Source organism: Hemicordylus capensis, chromosome 4 (genome assembly GCF_027244095.1).
Source record: "Hemicordylus capensis ecotype Gifberg chromosome 4, rHemCap1.1.pri, whole genome shotgun sequence".
NCBI lineage: Eukaryota > Metazoa > Chordata > Lepidosauria > Squamata > Cordylidae > Hemicordylus > Hemicordylus capensis.
The window spans coordinates 198128863-198144805 of record NC_069660.1 but is presented as its reverse complement, the minus strand read 5'-3'; positions in this window follow the sequence as shown (position 1 = coordinate 198144805).

Below are 15943 nucleotides of genomic sequence, written 5' to 3'. Positions count from 1 at the left end.
GAGAAATTATTTTCCCTCTCACACAACACTAGAACCAGCTGTCACTCCATTAAATTGATTGCCAGGAGGTCTAGGACCAACAAAAGGAAGTACTTTTTCACACAATGCGTGATCCACTTGTGGAACTCTCTGCCACAGGATGTGGTGACAGCCAACAACCTGGATGGCTTTAAGGGGGGTTTGGATGACTTCATGGAGGGGAGGTCTATCAATGGCTTCTAGTTGGAGGGCTGTGGGCCACCTCCAGCCTCAAAGGCAGGATGCGTCCGAGTACCAGTTGCAGGGGAGTAATGGCAGGAGAGAGGGCACGCCCTCAACTCCTGCCTGTGGCTTCCAGCGGCATCTGGTGGTCCACTGTGTGAAACAGGATGCTGGACTAGATGGGCCTTGGGCCTGATCCAGCAGGGCTGTTCTTATGTTCTTAAGACCCACAAGCTTGGGTGGAAGGTTTGAAGATAATGCTGTTCCCCCTAAGAAAAGCACAGACCCTGGAAATGGCAGCTTCCCTTTCTTTCTTTGTTCCGACTGCCAGAGCTGAAATGCTTTTCCAGCCATTGCTTTACAGTGAAATGAAAAGACTTCCCCATCCCCCGCAGTTCTCCTCTTTTTCTGCAGTTGACATAAGGGTGTATGTATTACACTCTGAGTTTCAGCCTCTGGTTACCTGAAGCAGGCTCGATTTTCAAAGCAAAAGGGTGAAAGATTCACATTTCTGCACTGTTCTCAAACTAAAAATAGCCGTATTTTCTATAACATACACAATCATGTTAGCCGGTTGTATAGAAAACAAGTGTCTTTTACCCCGCACACATTGCTTTCAAAATGAAAAGGATGTGAGTTATGCATACCATGGAAACGGAGGTTTGTGAATATTCTCAAGGTTCTACAACTTTGAAAGACGTCCCCACCATCCCTGTCAGCCATATTCAACACTCCCTTTTCCAGTCCTCCACCAAGTTAACTGCATTCAAAGTCCTCTCACCTGCAGCTCACATTTCACCACCAGACAGCTGCCATATTGAGTATCTTCCCATTCAGGACTCCTCGCTACACATCCTGAATGATGTGAATATCCATGATTTTTCTATTTCAACTGCAAAAAACAATGGCCTACACGATGGAGAAAATTACTCAGAAAAGTCCCATTGAAATTAAAAGGACATTATTTATTTTTTATACATTTCTAGACCACCCCAAACCATAGTCCCCATTAGGCATTGGGGACTTCAGTGGGACTGCTTTGAATATTTTTCCACATCATGTCAGTCAATGTATCCAGTATAGCAGATACGTGTCCCAACCAGGCAGCGGATTTGAGATTATTATCAGAGCTGGGGTAGGCGTGCGGGGGGCGGGGGCGGGGCAGATCAGCAGATGGATGGCAGGGATAGCTCTTTTGGCCCAAGATAGTTCACTGCTATATAAATGGTAAAAGTGTGTCTTCAAGTCAGTGTCAACTCCTCGTGACAACACAGAGCCCTGTGGTTGTCTTTGGTAGAATACAGGAGGGGTTTTCCATTGCCTCTTCCCGTGCAGTATGAGACAATGCCTTTCATCATCTTCCTATATTGCTGCTGCCCGATATAGATGTTTCCCATATTCTGGAAAACATAGCAGTGGGGATTTGAACTGGCAACCTCTGGCTTGGTAGTCAAGCCATTTCCCCACTTTCCTGAATTCTTCCAAATAAAACCACATGGCTCTGTGGTTGCCAGGAGTCGACACCGACTCAACAGCACAACTTTACCTTTATGACTTGACACCAGAGTGGATTCGGGTATGGAGGAGGTACAATTCCTGTAAATCAGCACTTCACAAGTTTGAACTGTGGTCGCTAGATGTAGGGTAGGGAAACCCTGAATTCCTTCAGCAATAAAAGTTCATGATTAAAAGACACCTGTAAAGCCCTACAATAAATCTGAATGCAATGTCATAAAACGTTTTTGTTAAGAGATAACTTAGCTGTTGTCTCCTGCCAGGAAATCTTGAGCAACTACACTTTGTGGAATGGCCCATTCTGGTTCAAAACATTCTTGTGGTTTCCCCTTCCTTTAGACTTCTTTTTAAGGGCAAATGAACCTTTAATTAATGTGATGTGTAGGAAGTGAACCAGAAAGTAGCCTAGAGCACACAGGAAATCAAATAAAAATTGAGGTTCACTTCCTTCAATAGGATGATACAATCAAAGTAATAATGAACAGGGTCTGGTGAAATGGCTTAGATAAAGCGACAGCTGACCTAAGCTCTCCCCTTGAGGCTCCAAAAGGATCAGCTGAACTCAAACATGCACACATGTCTTTTTTCATGTCAAGATTTCATGTCTTTCATGACTCAAGCTTTGAATTTCCCTTTCTAATGTGGCTTGCGTTCACAGTCTTCTCTGTTGCTGATTGACTTTTAGGTATCCAAAATCCCAATTATCAGAAAACAGCGGATGCCTCCCATATGCACCACTGGCCAATTAGCATTGCACTAGTACTACTGACTTTATAGATTGGTCAGAAGGACAAAGTATTGGAAATCTGGCTGAAAAGCTTGTTCCCTCGAGGCTCCTGCCTAATTGGTTCAGGCAGCAGAATTCCCTTCCTTCGAAAGGTATCTGTCACCACAGCTTTGGAACAGTCTTGGTTTTCAATACTTGTCTGAATTGAACAGAAATTGTTATCCCTTTTGAAGTGCAACACGATTTCATTTATCCAAATGGCCTGAAGGGATGTCAAAGGCATTTAGCTAGTTAAGTGTACAGATACATTGGGGAGTTCTGAACGCCTACATTGATATGACCTGATCCACACTTTTTGTTAACTTGGAAAATATGAGAGAGTGCATATGGTAACTTTACATCAGTTTTGCATGAGGAAGGGTTTGCATTGCATAGATTTCAGTAAATTAAAAAAAAAATCAGAGAAGATGATAGCTTTCAAACTTGTTATGAAATATGGCACTTGCTGGGCACAAACCAACACAGAGTTGAGCACACTGAAATTCATTGAAACAAATCGGCTTAAACACTACATACATGTAACTCTGTGCTTAATTATGGCCATGTCAGTTTTTCACATGGGAAGTATGTCAATTGAACACTTCCTATGTAAGAATTACAGCTGAACAGAAAAAGGTAACCCCTCCCCCCCAGCACTTTTGAAACCAGAGGGAAATGCTGCCCCTTCACATCTTTGGGTGGTTTTTCAGAAATAACACCCACAGGAAGTGAAAGTGTTTGCCAGTTCTGAATGAGAGCAAAATTATGCAGAAACCATTGCTCTTCCTCTGAATTGGCTTTCTTTGCCTTCAGTGGCATCACCACATAAAATTCTAATTCTAGTGACTGGGTTTACTATTCCCAAGAAGATTGCCCAGTTCGCTCATGTGTGTGTATAGCATCAAGAATGAACAGCGAGGAAGTGAAGAAGGTGAAAAGGAATGGGTCAAGGAAATTTTTCAGCCCCTTGAAAACTTTCACTCAGAAAAGTGAAATGGATGAGCATTAGATGAAGCCCTAATGAGAAAGATGTAGCAAGTCATGCCAAAAGTGGGGAAAGGTAAATTTTTGCAGAATGGAGGACATACAGCAAGAGGGTACAGTAAATGTACCCTTTACCTCTACAATTTAGTACCAGTTCATATTACCCAGAGGTAGGGGTATGCACAAAATGAATTTTGTGTTCCTTTGTGAGTAATGCAAAATCCGCAGATCATTCCATCAGAACAACTGGGCAAGCGGTTTACATATTCTAAATGTAACATTTAGATGTTCTTCTAAATTTAGGTGATCTTCTGGTCTCTGTTCATGTGCAGGCACCATTTTGGATTCCAAAATGGCAATCAGAATGGGTTGAAACATTCCATCTCAGAATGGTTAGTTCCATTCCAAGATTGAAACATACCCCCATTTTAAAGAGAGTTTTGTTTTGAGCTTTGAATGCCTGAAAAGGCCCTTCCTGAGGCAGAACATTTCAACCTGCAAAACATTCTGCACATCCCTACCCAGAGCTGCATGGATTCCATGGAGTCATTTCTCCATTGTAGAGGCTCATGCTATTCAGTAACATGTGTATGAGGGTAAGCTAATGACTTGATTCCTTTTTATGAGCGTGTCAGCCAGGAGTAGGGTGTAGTTTTCATTAGAATGAACCACATCCTCAGTCCCTCTTATGTGGTTTCTTCATATGAACTCTAGTAGAATTATTTATTTATTTATCATATTTGTATACCACTCTAGGCCAAGGTCTCAAGGCAGTTCACAACAAAACACTAAACAAAATGTTAAAATAAATTAAATGCTCAAAACAGTTTAAAACGAAGCAATAAACAATCTAAAATTTAAAAGCCTGTGTAAAAAGATGAGTCTTCAGACACTTTTTAAAAGCTGCTAGAGATGGGGAGACTCTTATTCCCACAAGAAGCATGTTCCAAAGTCTCGGGGCAACAACAGAGAAGGCCCATCCCTGGGTGACCACCAGACGACATGAAGGTAGCCACAGACGAGCCTCCCCTGATGTATGCAGTGGACGATGGGGATCATGCAGAAGAAGATGCTCTCTTAAGTACCATGGGCCTAAACTGTTTAGGGCTTTATAGGTTATAACCAGCATTCTGTATTTTGCCCGGAAACCTATTATCAGCCAGTGAAACTCCTCTAATATAGGAGTAATATGGTCTCTTCGAGATGACCCGGAGACCAACCTGGCTGCCGCATTTTGTACTAATTGTAGTTTCTGAACTATGTACATAGGCAGCCCCACATAGAGCACATTACAGTAATCAAGTCTGGAGGTTACCAGCAAGTGTACTACTGTTCTGAGATCATGAACCTCAAGAAATGGATGCAGCTGTTGTATCAACCAAAGCTGATAGAATGTGCTTCAGGCCACTGCCTCAATCTGGGGAACCAGGGAAAGGTGTGGATCCAGAAGCACTCCCAGACTGCGTACCTGTTCCTTCTGAGGAAGTGTGACCCCATCTAGAACAGGTAGATAAATATTGCTTCCCGAGTGAGGACCCAGCACAATAAGTACCTCTGTCTTATCTGGATTCAGTCTCAGTTTGTTATCCCTCAGCCAGCCCATTACTGCTTCCAAGCAGGCATTCAGGGAGAATATGCCACCTCCTGATGATGTTGACATGGAGAAATAGATTTGGGTGTCATCAGTGTATTGATAGCACCCAGCACCAAATTTCCAGATGATCTCTCCCAACGGTTTCATGTAGATATTAAAAAGCATTGGAGACACTATGGTGACCTGAGGGACCCCATATAAAAGCTCAGATTTTGAAGAGCAGTAGTCTCCAAGCAACACCATCTGGAATCTGCCAGAAAGGTAGGAGCGGAACCACTGCAAAGCAGTGCCTCCCACCCCCAACACCCTCAGACGTTCCAGAAGGATACTATGGTCGATAGTATTGAAAGCCGCTGAGACATGCAAAAGAACTAACAGAGTCACACTTACTCTGTCAAGTCCTAACTGGAGATAATCCATCCGGCCGACCAAGGCAGTCTCCACCCCATAGTCCATCAGAAAACCAGTTTGAAATGGGTCTAGATAATCAGTTTCCTCCAAGACCGTCTGGAGCTGGGAGGCCACCAACCTCTCAATCACCTTGCCAAACAATGGGAGGTTGGAGACAGCCCTGTAGCTATTAAACTCTGAGGGGTCCAAGGCAGGCTTCTTAAGAATAGGTCTAATAATTGCCTCCTTTAAACAAGGAGGCATCCTGCCCTCCCTCAGAGAGATATTTATAATTGCCACCAGGCTCTCCACAACAATCCCCTTGCCAGATAATGTAAGCCATGTTGAGCAAGGATCAAGCAGACAGGTGGTAGGACGCACCGTTCCGAGCAGCTTGTCCACATCCTCAGAAGTCACAAGCTGAAATTGATCCAGTCTAACCACAAAAGAGGGGTTTCTGGATACTTCTGCATCTGACACTGTGATAACTGTGGAGTCTAAATCTAGATTGACCCAAATACGAGAGATTTTGTCCACATAAAGCTCATGAAAAGCATCACAGTGGGCAATTGATGGTTCCAAATTCTGATTCAGGGGAGTAGGGGGCCTGCTAGCCCCCTCACAACCCGGAATAGCTCCACTGGACAAGAGCATGAGGCAATACGGGCAGAAAAGAATCACTTCTTTGCTGCATGCATATGTATGTATGTATGTATGTATGTATGTATGTATGTATGTATGTGTGTGTGTATGTATTTATTTATATCTTACATTTATAAATTGTAAGCCTAAACTGAGCCTAAACTGCAGATATCTGCGGGGAGTGCATTCCATAGACCAGGAGCAGCTACAGAAAAGGCCCGGATCTGAGTCGCCACTAGACGTACCGGTGGTAACTGGAGACGGACCTCTCCAGATGACCTCAACGAGCGATGAGGATCATACTGAAGAAGGCACTCTCTAAGGTAGCTCAGACCCAAGCTGTTCAGAGCTTTAAAGGTAATAACCAGCACTTTGTATTTTGCCTGGAAACATATCGGCAGCCAGTGCAGCTGTTTTAAGACAGGCATAATATGGTCTCGCCAGGTTACCCCAGAGACCAATCTGGCTGCCTCATTTTGAAGTAACGGAAGTTTCAGAACTACATACAAAGGCAGCTCCATGTAGAGCGCATTGCAGTAGTCGAGCCTGGAGGTTACCAGCTGATGCACCACTGTTTTGAGATCATTCTCTTCAAGGAATGGACACAGCTGTTGAATCAGCCGAAGCTGATAAAAAGCACTCCTGGCCATAGCCTCCACCTGAGATACCATGGTGAGGCCTGGATCCAAGAGCACTCCCAACCTGCATACCTGTTCCTTCTGCCAGCACAGGAAGATGTAACTCATACCTTAAATTCCAATCCTCCACAATGAGCACCTCTGTCTTGCTTTCATTCAGCTTCAATTTGTTCTCCCTCATCCAGCCCATTACTACCTGTAGGCAGGCATTTAGGGAGTGAATGCCATTTCCTGATGATGATGATGATGATGATGATGATGATGATGATGATGATGATAACTAGATTTGGGGGTCATCAGCATACTGATAACACCCTGGATCAAATCTCCTGATGACCTCACCCAGCACTTTCATGTAAATATTAAAAAGCATTGGTGACAGAATGGAGCACTGAGGGACTCCATATAATAGCTCCCATTTTAAAGAGGAACTGTCAACAAGCTCCACCATCTGGAATCTGCCTGAGAGATAGGAGTGGAACTCCTATCATACAAGTGCCTCCTATACCTACTTCCCCAGCCAATCCAGAAAGATACCATGGTCGATGGTATAGAACGCCTCCGAGAGATCCAAAATAACCAACAGAGTTACACTTCCTCTGTCGATAACCCCGTAAAGGTCATCCATCAGGCCAACCAAGGTAGACTCAACCCCATAGCCTGCTCTAAAGCTAGTTTGAAATGGGTCTAGATAATCCGTTTCCTCCAAAACCGCCTGGAGCTGGTTAGCCACCAGTGTCTCAGTCACCTTGCCCAACCATGGGAGATTGGAGACTGGCCTATAACTGTCCATCACTGAGGGATCTAGGAGAGATTTCTTAAGAAGTGATCTAATCATTGCCTCCTTCAAACAAGGATGCATCCTACCCTCCCTCAGCGATGAGTTAATGATATTAACTAAGCCATCCCCAACAATCTCCCCACTAGATAAAAGCAGCCAAGTCGGGCAAGGATCCAGAGAACAAGTGGGAGGCCGCACCACCCCAAGCAGCTTGTCCACGTCATCAGGCATCACAGATTGAAATTGATCCAATCTAATATGCAAGAGGGATTGCTGGACACCACCTTAATAGACTCTGCAGAAACAATGGAGTCCAAGTCAGCCCAAATACAGGAGATCTTGTCTGCAAAGAACCTATTAAAAGCATCACAGCAGAACAAAGTTCCCGGGGATTAGTTTGAATTGGAAGGAGCCTGAATCAAACTCCTCACAACCCAGACAGCTCTGCCAGACGTGAACCAGCAGAAGCAATGTGCGCAGACCAGAATTCTTTTTTTGCCGTACACACTGCCTCCGCATAAACCTTCAAATGGGCTCTATGCTGTTTCCTGTCACATTCAAGCCGAGTTCTCCTCCACTTGCACTCCAGTCTCCTACCTTGCTGCTTCAGACCCCGTAACTCCTCTGTATACCAAGGGCCACTTTTAAAGCAGATCGGAAGGGATGCATAGGAGCGATCGTGTCTACTGCCCTGATGAATTTCCTGTTCCAGGTTCCCACCAGGGCATCAACAGAATCACTGGCAGGACCAACATCAAAACCCTCCAAGGCTTTTTGGATTCCTACTGGGTCCAGCAGCCATCTAGGGCAGACCATCTTAATAGGTCCTCTACCCCTGCAGGGCTGGGTTGTGGCTGTGAAACCAACCTTAACCATGTAGTGGTCCATCCATAACAATGGGGAAACCACAGGATCCTGCACTCACGGAACACCCCCATGATCCAAACAAAAGACCAAATCAAGTGTGTGGCCGGCAACATGAGTTGGTCTTGAAAGTAGTTGGGATAGGCCCATAGTTGTCATGGCTGCTATGAACTCCTGAGCTGCACCAGACAAGTCAGCCTCACAATGGATATTGAAATCACCCAGAACCAAAAGTCTGGGTGACTCCAACACCAACTCCGAGACCAGCTCTGTCAGCTCAGTTAGGGAGTCAGTTTGGCAGCGGGGTGGACGGTACACCAACAGAATCCCTAATCTATCCCTAGTTGCCAGCCTTAGAAAGACACACTCAGTATAAGTCAGCTGTCACACAGGGGCCCTGGTAAGGGAAATGGTATCCTTATGGGCCACAGCCACTCCAACCCCCCCCCCTTGCCCACATCCCCTAGCCTGCTCCACAACAGAGTAGCCTGGTGGGCCCAAACTGGGCCACTAGCCTCCCCCATCCAAGTCTCAGTTATACAAGCCAGGTCAGCTCCCTCATCCATGATCAAGTTATGAATGATTTCAGTCTTATTCTGAACCGACCTGGCATTGCAAAGGAGCAAGGCTAGGTTCTGTGGGGAATTGGAACTGCTCCCTGAGGCTGGAGAGCTGACAGGGCAGCCAGAAGTGGAAACAGTTACTAAATTACTGGTTTCCCTTCCCCTGTAATGGCCAGCTGCTCTGCCAACGTCAATTCATCTATTCCCCACCACAACAGTAATAGCAGCCCCAGAGCCACTGGACACACACCCAGTGTCATTCTGCCCAAGAGAACCCAAACACATGACAACAGAAGGCCTGGCACAACCCAATAAAAGGGAGAACTATTAACATACAACCCAGACCTCCAACCCCACCTTATAACTCCACCCCAGACCCCAGACCCACACCGAAGGCCTGGCACCAAAGGCCGCCCCCCTGTGGCAGCCAGCTTCAGTGGCCGCCTACAGGCGGTCCACCGGCTACGCTGGTGGCTATGCCTCTGGTGCGCCTCCCTCCAATATATGCTGCCAAAGACTCCAGAAATCTCTCCTCTCATAAGAGATTTCTGGTCCTTGGGGACAGGTGAAACAAGACAAGCACTAAGAGAGAAGGCACAGGTAGAATAGGGCAGCAATCAGGCAGACCCAAGCCAGTCCTTCTGATGGTCTGGGGCTGCAAAAACAAACCTCCTCGGTCGAGACAGGAATTCGAATTTGAGTCAAGTCTTCCTCCACTTGCGCTCCAGTTGTCTACCTTGCCGTTTCAGCTCCTGCAGATCTTCCGTATACCAAGGAGCCATTTTTGAAGCAGTTTGGAGGGGATGCTTGGGAGCAATCGTGTCTACTGCCCTGGTGAGCAAGTTGTTCCAATTCTCAACCAGGGCATCAACAGGATCACCGGCAGGGCCAACATTGAATCCCTCCAAGGCTTCTTGTAATCCTTTTGGATCCAATAACCTCTTTAGGCGGACCATTCTAATAGGCCCCTCACCCCTGCAGAGGTGGGAAGTGGTTGTAAGTCCAACCTTAACCAAATGGTGGTCCAACCATGACAATGGGGAAATCATAGAAGTCCCCACCCGCAGAACCCCACCCTGATCAGAATGAAAGATCAGATCAATCAAGAGACCAGCAACATGTGTCGGTCCAGAGATCACTTGGGATAGGCCCATAGTTGTCATGGCTGCTATGAACTCCTTATCTGCACCAGACAACCCAGTCCCGAAGTGGATATTGAAGTCCCACAGCACCTTAAGCCTGGAGGACTCCAACACCAAACCCGAGACTAAGTCCATGAGCTCAGTTAGGGACTCTGTTGGGCAGTGGAGTGATCGGTACACCAACAGAAGTTGCAATCTATCCCTGATTCCCAAACGTAGGTACACACATCAAATATGATCAGACACTCTGATAGGGATCCTGGTAAGGGAGATATTATCCTTAAAGACCACAGCTATTCCACCTCCCCGCCCACACTCCCTTACCTGCTCCTCTTCAGAGTATCCTGGAGAGAGAAGCTGGGCCCAAACTGGACCCCCGGCCTCCCCCAACCAAGTCTCTGTGATACACACCAGGTTAGCCCCTTCATCCCTGATCAAGTCATGGATTACCTCAGATTTGTTTTGGACTGGACTGGCGTTACAAAGGAGCAAGGCAAGGTTCTGTGGGTCATTGGCACTGCTCCCCAAGGTCAAAGAGCTGACAGGACAGCTGGAAGGGGAAACAGCTATTAAGTTTCTGATTTCCCTTCCCCTGCAATGGCCTGCTGACCTGCCAATGTAACTTCTTCTATTCCCCAACACCACTGGAATAGCCACCCCGAAACCAGTGGACACACCCTCCCATCTCCCCATCACCAGACAGACTCCAAAACATTCAAAACAAATCTTATTCAAGCCTTATCTTACCCTCCCCCCAACCCTAAAAAGGCTGAACTGGGGAGGGTAGCCCTCACCCTCGTTGCTCCACAAAGGGGCAAAACTCCTTTGGTGCCGCCCCTTTGGTGGCAGCCCCGTTGGTGGCAGTCTCCTATGTAGCCCAGGGGTGGGCAGATGGAAGCCCAGGACCCCAGTCCTGCCAACACTCAACTGCAACAGAGCTGGCAGGCAGAAGTTCCATAGGCAGGCAGCAGATGAAGAAAACAGCAGAGGAGTAACACCCAGCACCCAGCACAGGCTCTCACCCTGTGCCTCTTGCTGGTGGATGGTCTCCCTCATCTGTTGGGCACAGGGAGCAGGAGTAGATTCTACTATGTAGACATAGGATCTCACAACAGGACATAAGAACAGCCCTGATGGATCAGGCCCATGGCCCATCTAGTCCAGCATCTTGTTTCATACAATGGCCCACCAGACGCCACTAGGAGCCTACAGGCAGGCATTGAGGGCATGCCCTCTCTCCTGCTGTTACTCCCCTGCAACTGGTATACAGAGGCATCCTGCTGAGGCTGGCCTATAGCCCTTCAACTAGTAGCCATTGATAGACCTCTCCTTCATGAAAGTATCCAAAGCCATCTAGGTTGTTGACTGTCACCACATCTTGTGGCAGAGAATTCCACAAGTTGATTATGTGTTGTGTGAAAAGGTACCCCTGTTGGTTGGTCTTAAATTTCCTGGCAATCAATTTCATGGGAGGACCCCTGGTTCTAGTGTTATGTGAGAGGGATAAGAATTTCCCTATATCTACTTTCTCCACACCATGCATGATTTTAAAGACCACTATCATGTATCCCTGCAGTTGTCTTTTTTCTAAACTAAATAACCCCAGGTATTGTAGCCTTGCCTCATAAGACCTTTCTAGGCCCCTGATCATCTAGGCCCCTGATCATCTTGGTTGCCCTCTTCTGTACCTTTTCCAGTTCTTTGATGTCCTTCTTTAGATGTGGTGACCAGAATTGTACACAGTCCTCCAAGTGTGGCCACACCATGGTTTTGTATAAGGGAATTAAAATATTAGCAGTTTTATTTTCAACCCCCTTCCTAATTATTCCTAGCATAGAATTGGCCTTTATCACAGCTGCTGCACATTGAGTAAACATTTTCAACGAACTGTCCACCACAACCCCGATCCCTCTCCTGGTCAGTCTCTGACAGCTCATATCTCATCAGCGTATACTTGAAGTTGGGATTCCCGCCCCCCCTGTGCATCACTTTACACTTGCCAACACTGAACCACATTTGCCATTTTGTCACCCACTCACCCAGTCTGGAGAGATCCTTTTAGAGCTGCTCACAATCCGTTTTGGACTTCACTACCCGAAAGAGATTGTTATCATCTGCAAATGTGGCCCACCTCTTTGCTTACCCCTATTTCTAGATCATTTATGAATAAATTAAAAAGCACCAGTCCCAGTGCAGATCTCTGGGAGACCCCACTTCTTACTTCCTTCCATTGTGAAAACTCTCCATTTATACCTATCCTCTGTTTCCTGTTCTTCAACCAATTAGCAATCCACACATGTACTTGTCCCCTTATCCCATGACTGATAAGTTTCCAAGATTCTTTGATGAGGAACTTTGTCAAAACCTTTTTGGAAGTCCAGGTATACTGTATCAACTGGATCACCTTTATCCACACACTTGTTGACAATATAGTTCCCAATATTTTGAGGGTAAGTGTGAATCAGCCCTTAGAATTGTAACCATATGCTTTCACCACAATGCGTATGTAATTATGATCAATTGATAAGAAAACATATTAAGGTCTTTCTTGACTAACTACAACCAAATGAGTGACTTTCTATTCTGATCCCAGATACAGGCACTGTCTTGTTAATTGGTGATGGAATGGACACTGAGAAACAATTTATGCCTATAATTCAAGGTAGCTGTTTCACATGCCAGAATTACCAGGTGATGCACATGGTTGTGCAAATTGACCTTGATATTAGGTGATTTTAAATGCTTTTCAGTTAATATTTTTCAAAACCACACTATTCATTCATTAAATGCAGCTTTTAGTAACCAAGTCATTGGCCTGCATTATATACAGGTATAGAAGGGTGGAGCTGGTAAATCAGCTGTACTAAAGGCTTTCTTCATAGTGCAATGCACAATAAGGGAGATGAGAATTACATTTTTGCTTCTCTCCCCTCCCTGCAAAAGCCCATTTTGTTGCAAGGAATATGCCTCTGAGGGCTTCCTGGAGATGGAAAGGGTTTTTTCAGGGAGGAGAAAGAAGCAAAATTGGTAATCCTCCTCCTCATCATCAATTTTATTACAGCCATTGGCCAGCAGAAATAGAAATAACAAACATATCCAATACAACAATACTAAAACACAATAAAACAACATACAGTCATTCAAAAAAATTAGTTTAAAAAGCATAAACATCTCCCACAGTTAAGCACTTAATCGAGACTTTAACCTAATGGCAATATAAAAAATTTTTTGCTACAATTTTTGTAATATCAGAGCTTACATCCGCAAGACAGTAATATGTATAAAATGCTCGCACCTCCCAGGAAATTTGAGTAACAAAGGGGAAATAAGTTCTTCTCTAGCATCCCGATACAAAGAACAGTACAGCATAACATGGGTGACAGTTTCCAGAAGGCCAACACCACAAGGGCAAAAAACCGTAGCAGATTGGTCTTTAGCAAACCTCCGTTCCAAAAGAGAAGAGGGCAACACATTTAACCGAGCCCAAGCAAATGAGACCCGAAATTTAGAAAAGTGCAACATTGTTAAGTAATTTGCACCTCTATCACCCCTAGGTGGCAAAATCCCAAAATGCAGAGGGAACAAGTCCTGTTGGCCAAAGACATTAGTTCCTGACGTTCAGTGTCATACAACCGGAGAAATATTACTTCCTTCACTTTATTGCATTCCTGAGTGAGAAGTTCAAAAGGAGAAAGGCCCAGTTACATTATTTTGTTATTTACATATGTTAGCCAAGGGTTGGGATAAGAATCCACCCATAAGTATTGAAAAAAAGAGAATTCCAGAATCTCTGAGCAGAGTTTACACCATCTGGCAAAGGTAAGCGCCCAGGCTTTACAAGCTATGGAGAAAGACCCAGATTCCAGGCATAGAACAGAGTATGACACACACCTAGGCACTGCAAGGATTGCTCTTAAAAAAATAGACTGTACTCTCTCCAGTTCAGCTGACACTCCCTGGATCCATAGCGGGACTCCAAAAAGTAATTGGACCACAATCTTAGCACGGAATACCTGAACAGCCCTGGGAACAAACTGATCCCCTTTAGAATAATAAAAACGCAAAAAGGCACTGAGTGTATTACAGGCTATATGAATTGAAGACAACCTATGGGCATTCCAATTAAGATTATATTGAAATATTATACCAGATATTTATAGCTGTATACCTGCTCAATGCGATTCTGATTTATTACCCATTTGTATAATTTCCTGGATTTTGAGAAAACCAGGACCATTTTTTAATAATTAACTGTTAGTTTGTTATCATTACAGTAGCTGGCAAAAGTGTGCAACAGTCTTTGAAGACCTAATCTGGACTGAGAAAGCACAGCTGCGTCATCCTAAGTCTTACAGGTGGCATCCTAGCTGCAGAGGGTCTTGGATGATACGGATTATCTGGATCCTCTTCAGTCTAGCTTCCACCCCAGATATGGGACTGAAACTGCCTTGGTCACTCTAGTGGAAGACCTATGCCGGGGACTAGATAGGGGAGTGTGTCCCTGTTGGTTCTGCTGGACTTCTCGGCAGCATTCGATACGATCAACCATGGTATCCTTCTGGACCGCCTCTCAAATATGGGAATCGGAGGTACTGCTTTGGAGTGGCTCCAGTCCTTTCTTGGGGGGAGGGTCCAGCAGGTCATGCTGGGGACTATTGCTCAGCTCTGTGGCCATTGGCCTGTGTGGTCTCACAGGGTTCGGTTTTGTCCCCCATGCTGTTTACCATTTACAAGAAACTGCTGGGAGAGGACTGAGTTGTCAGCAATATGCAGATGACACTTAGCTCTATCTCTTCTTGTCATCTGATCCTAGGGAGGCAGTGGATGTCCTGAATCAGGGGCTGGAGGCCATGATGGGTTGGATGTGGGCTAATAAACTGAGACTGAATCCAGACAAGAGGGAGGTAATGTTGGTCAGTAGTAGGGATGTGCGAACCGGATTGAATTTGAACCGGTTCAAATTCGAACCGGGGTGGTTCAGAGGTTCAGATTCGAACCGAACCAGCCATCAGGTTCGAGCTGCAGGTTGGAATTCGAACCGAACCAGGGGGTGGTTCGATTCAAACTGGTTTGAACCGGTTTGGACACCCAAAAATTGGTAGGATGATAGCTGGCACCCAGGGGTACCTGTCACCCAAACCCCAAAGCAATCGGACACTCGTATGATTTTTTTATGAATTTTTGAAAATTATTATTTTTTCTCATAGGGTATAATGGGACTCGAACCAGGCCATTATACCTTATTGTGGAGCACCCATGGGTGCCAACAACCACCCAAACCCTGAAGCAATAGGGCAGTTCTACGACATTTAATGAATATTTGAAATATTTTTAATTATTTTTCTCATAGAGTATAATGGGACCCGAACCAGTCCATATCCCCTACTGTGGAGCACCTAGGGGCACAAAAGTGGGGTGGGTGGTAGACAGACAGGGGTGCCTACCACCCAAAATTTTCTTGTACTGGGAAGTTCTTTTTTGCTTCCCTCAAAATGTACCCACAAATGTACCTTCAGGCAAAATTAAATGGCATCACTACTCCCAGGTTTCATCAGCTGTGGCCACAAACTGTAGACAGTTTTCACTAGTCTAAGATACCTTTCAAAAGAGGACATTAAGTGCTGGGAAAACTCAGTGGACAACCACAGCACAGCATGACTAAAAATCTGCCGTAATGTTTCATGTGAGGCCCCAACAGATATGTGCAGTATATCCCCGAAAAGCTTTGCTAGTCCTATCAAGCCTGCCTCCTTTTGTTTCCCTCAAAATTACCTCAGCCTTACATTTGCCTCAAAATCTCAAATGTTCACTTCAGGTGAAATTTGATAGCAGCTCTAATATTAGTCCATGTTCTGCTATATTT